The sequence below is a fragment of the Orbicella faveolata genome, unplaced genomic scaffold (genome assembly GCF_042242905.1).
Source record: "Orbicella faveolata isolate gen_17 unplaced genomic scaffold, um_ofav_v1 contig_46, whole genome shotgun sequence".
NCBI classification, from domain to species: domain Eukaryota; kingdom Metazoa; phylum Cnidaria; class Anthozoa; order Scleractinia; family Merulinidae; genus Orbicella; species Orbicella faveolata.
The window spans coordinates 29,924,932-29,930,000 of record NW_028301576.1 but is presented as its reverse complement, the minus strand read 5'-3'; the positions used below and the strand labels follow the sequence as shown (position 1 = coordinate 29,930,000).

General features: G+C 40.8%; 2 pseudogenes; both read right to left on the bottom strand.

The window, feature by feature from the left end:
* Positions 1-2,718: 2,718 nt before the first annotated feature.
* Positions 2,719-3,244, bottom strand: LOC149099610 (uncharacterized; annotated as a pseudogene).
* A 242-nt stretch (positions 3,245-3,486) lies between these two features.
* LOC149099609 (uncharacterized) lies at positions 3,487-5,069 on the bottom strand (annotated as a pseudogene).

Genomic DNA, 5,069 nt, shown 5'->3' with positions numbered 1-5,069 from the left:
CAAAATGTGCCAATACCATTTTGGGAAATTGGCTGAGTAGGTGGTTATAGGTTTAATCGTATTGTAATTATACATCTTCAACCTCAACATATTTTGTTAGATCTTTGTTTAATTAAGAAGGAAGATTCCCAAGTCGTAGTGTTTCGTGTAGGACTGCAATTTCGCATGTAAATTATATCACATACTTTAATCAAAATGAAATTACTTCTCACATCTTTGAATTGTGAGTGGCAATAAAACCTCTCAATTGTGAAAATGTCCTGTCTACTGTTAGGATGCACTACAAGTTTTATAGACCCATGGTCCTGTTTTTCGGCATAGAAAGTCTTTGTTCCTGTCCCTTTCCACAGACTGCAACCATCTGTTAAGATATCTTGAATGTCTGCAAAACAGTCTGTTTTAAAAACATAAACTCTGTTGCTTGGGACATCTAGGGGCCTGTAAGTAACTGCACGCTCATCAATAGGAGTCCCCAGTAAGTAAGTTAAGTTTTGCCACATCCTCAGTCGACATGTCCTTTTTCTTGGAAGCGAAGTAAATCGGAGGTAAAGCTTCCACATCGCCTTCATCGAGGTCCTTGATTTCATTGTCCTCTCTTTCTGATCGTGTTGATGAGTTTGACTGGAAAGTAAGGAGAAGAAGCCTTAGGAATAACTTGCAGAACCAGTGGATATAGAGTAGAGTGGAGCAACATTAATTTCATAAATTCATAATAGCGAATTGAGCTTTTTTCTCAGTTGTGCACCCTTTTGGGATTTCGGGTTATATGACACTACTGCAAGCCTTCTTGAAGACAGACTTTACTGAGAGATCATTTCTGGCCAAAGCTAGGTTAATTCATTGCATTAATAAAATAAAAAAGGTGCAAGGAAAACTTTCAAACAACAAAATGCACGAACAGCCAGCACATCAAGGATTTGCCGCACAAGAAATTGTGAAGAAAAACTCTGTCTCTTACAAACACATTAATGGTAACTGATCACTATAAGTACACTGAGCCATGAGAAAGGGGCCGACCATTTAACTTTTGAGGAGGGGGGTGATTTCTGGTCTGCAAGAGATGTTTCTAGAAACCTGGTGTGCAGGATATTTTTTTCTTCTCAATGCTCTGCAAGATATTTTGTAACATTTTTTTGATTGTTTCTTAAAACTATGCAGGAATTTTTTATTCCATTTGTGCTGCACGCAATTTTTTTTCCGACAAGCACTTGCAGGAATTTTTATTTCAAAGTCACCCACCCACCGCCTCAAAAGTTGCCCCCTGCTGTTATGTCAATACATACGGTGCAGCTTTCCGGTTATTTGAAAACCATTTAGTGGATAAAATCAAGAAATTGTGATGTTAGGAGATTGATAAAGATGACATGTCCTTAATTTTAAAGTCTGTGTTTTTTCCCTGGCTCAGATATTCATCGAAATATTTTGCACAAATTTACAACGCCCAGTAAGGAGCCACGATGTTGGTGTACGTCCATGGTACGCCAACATTGCGACCGGAAAATAGTGTAAACATCTGGAACTTACTTTGGCTATCCAGGCAACTGATTATCTGTACTGAACAAGCAAGCATTTACATAAGCACTTTTCTAAGTGCTTTAACTTCTGAATGGGCTAAAAATCACAAGATAAGCATATGTTTTTTGACAAATGTGTTCGTAGGTCTATGTCACGCACCGCCATAACTCTGACATTCAAAATGTCTCGCTTGATTGAGAAACGCAAATAACAATGACAAAGGCTAAGCAAAATAAAGACTGAAACGTTTATAGGCTGATATAAAGACCTTGACTCATTTCTTGTCTTAAAGACCTGCAAACAAGTAATAAGCTAGTACTCAATTCCAAGAAATGCAATCAAAAGCAGAATAGCTTGGGCACATAGATTCGCTTGAATTTCGTACAACTTCAAATGGAGAACATTTAGCTCAATTGAAATATAGCTAGTGCTTCTCAGTATAACAACTGCCTGGGTACACGCAGCAAAGCGTCTAGTTTCCAATAACTTTTAACAAGTTATAAGGCATTTTGAGGTCAAGCCTCGTTTCCATGCCATCATGGTCACATGACCAGATGAATAAATTTGAAGTTACTTAAGAGTGTAAGACACATTTCAATGCTTTGTATGAGTAATTTAGATAACAAAGTTTTGGCTTCAATGATGATTTTGAGGTATTTTAAGGTCAAACCTCATTTCCATAGTAGTTAGGCCAGGGCAGTTACAATGCTGCACCAGCAGACTCTGTGGCTGTTCTTTTTGCCATAGTCCAGGTGATGTCGGCTTCTTCAAGCTCCTCTTCCACTGACCTCCTCCAGGTTTTCACTGGTCATCCTACCTTCCTTTTCCCCTTCCGATTCCATTCAAGGGCCTGTATGGTTGTATCAGATGTTGGTTTCTGCAGTGTGTGGCCAATCCAATTCGATTTGTGTCTGGCAATCTCTGCTGGAATACATTCTTGCTCTGTTCTTGCCCTCGTTTCCACGCTGGGACATAAATGTCACATTTTAAACCCACCTTAGGGGCCGTAGGTGCAAGTTACAAAATTGCTGACATTTTCCATGTTCCTTAGAGTGCCCTTAACATAACTACATACGTGGTTTGCTTTTTTCACAAAATTCTCACAGAACTTTAAATCTTGACATATGCTCCTCGACTATAATGTTGGTTTTAATGCTATCTTCCCATGGCTCCCAAGTCCCTTACCTGTATTTTAAGCAGGAATCAACATGGTAGCATCATAATGGCTAGGACCACGAGCAGTATATGCTATGTATATTGTTGCTCCATTCTTCTGGAATGAATGGGAGATAAGAGCAGCCATTCATGCTCATCATGAGAAAAATGGAGACCTTCAGAATGTCCAAGCATACCTTGATCACCAAATCTCACATTTCGCTGCAAAATGATCCTTGGTCTCAAAATCGTTCGGTTTTGTCATTGATTATATCCAGTGGAATACCTGAGAACATAAGTTGATGTTCATTACTTTGAACAGTGTCAACAAAACGTCAACAAAGCTAAAAGACGTCTTCAAGTGGGCCTTTCCCAAGTCCAAGACTCACTAGGTGTTCCATTAGTGTCGCATTTTGATCATTCCACTCTTTGGTTTTACATAATTGCACGATGACTGATCTAAATGCATGATCACTGATCTAAATGCACAATCACCATCTCTGACGACAGGATCTAGATATCAACTGAAAGAAGCAAGACTTCTGCAAAGACAATTTACATGGTTTTGTTCCATAATATCTGTTCTGTCTTCCTCAATTAACACTTGCTTGACACTGCTAAGTTGCAGTATTGGAAGATCATAAGTGTTGAAACATTTGTCTTTATAGTCGGTGTTTATGTTATTTAAAACAAGATGAAGTTGTCAAGGAAAAGTTTGTTGTTATTCATCGTGGTAGATGCAATAATAAAGAGTATTATCGTTTATCACACGATGTAGTCACTTTAAATGTAGGTCGTGATGTTTCGACTGCTTACTGCTAGTCTTCTTTAGGCGATAAGGTCGACTGATTGCACGGTATCATTTATATCACAAAGGTCGGCTGTGATTGGTGCATTTCGATCCTCCTATTGTTCCATTGTTCCAATGAGTAGCTGTTCCCTCAGTGGTACGCTGTTGTACTGTTCTCCTCTTGTTGTGTTTTTTGATCGTGGGCATCCATGCTTCAGGAATTTCAGTTCCACTGTCCCTGTTGATGTTATTAGGGTGAAGTCTTATGTGAACAGCTTCCTTGACCCTATGTGTGTACCAGTGAGGATCTCGATCAATAAACTTGACCTCATTCCAGATAGGATAGTGGCCAGTCTCATGGGTGTGTTCAGAAACGGCGGAGGTCTGGGTACGGGCGAGTCGTATATCCCTATCGTGTTCTTTGATCCTCTCCTGCATAGATCTCCCTGTTTCTCCAATGTAGACTTTGCTGCATTCACAGGGAATCCTGTAGGCAACACCATCTTGTTTAGCCAGGTTGACGGTGTCCTTTGGTTGCACTAAGTGTGACCGCAGTGTCGTGTTGGACTTGAAGACAGTGTGAATGCCTTGTTGTTCTAGGCAGCGGTGGAGAGACTCCAAAACTCCATGGACATAAGGTAAAACGGTGGTGGATTTAAATTCCATGATGGGCTCTCTTCTTGGGGTTGTTTGTGCCTTTGTGATCTGTACAAACGAGGAGGGATATCCATTAGAAACAAGTACAGATGACAGATGTTTCTTCTCTCCAGCGATTACTAATGGTTTGATCATGAGACGTTTAGCCCGGTCATACAGACACCTCACAATACCGCGCTTTACTGACTGAGGGTGGTGTGAATCATATGTTAGGTACTGATCAGTATGTGTTGGTTTCCTGTAGACACTGGTGGTAGGGCGCCATCAGGTTCTCTATAAACTGATGTGTTGAGAAAGGCGATCTTGCTGTTATTCTCGATCTCCATGGTGAAACGGATTGATGGTTGTTGACTGTTTAGGTGTTGCAGGAACTTGTCAACTCTGTCCTGAGCCAGGATGGTGAAAGTATCATCTATGTAGCGTTTCCAGATCTTAGGCTTGCAAGGTGCAGACTCTATTGCTTGTTCTTCAAATATCTCCATGTAGAGATTAGCAATAACCGCTGATACAGGGCTCCCCATGGCTGTGCCGTCTCATTGTTTGTAAATCAATCCGTTGTACTGGAAGTACGTAGATCTTAATATGAAATCCAAGAGGTCCGCAATTTGAACTGGTGTAAGTGTTGTGCGGTCAGCCAGGCCTGCGTTGTTCTTCATTTTTTGTAGCGTGGCTTGTACGGCGCCCTCAATCGGTACGTTGGTAAACAGTGACTCTACGTCGAAAGACACCATGATCTCATGGTCCTGGATCTCTTCACTTGGCGATGGTGGAGGCGAAGTCAGTTGAGTTTTTTCACTGTGAAGTTCGAGTTACCTGCAAGAGGAGATAATACGTTAGCCAAGAAAGCAGACACATTGTATGCAAAGGTGTTGACACACGACACAATTGGCCTAAGCGGTGTGACTAATAAAGCCACAGCTGATAAAATGACTGCAAAAGCATCGGCAAAAAC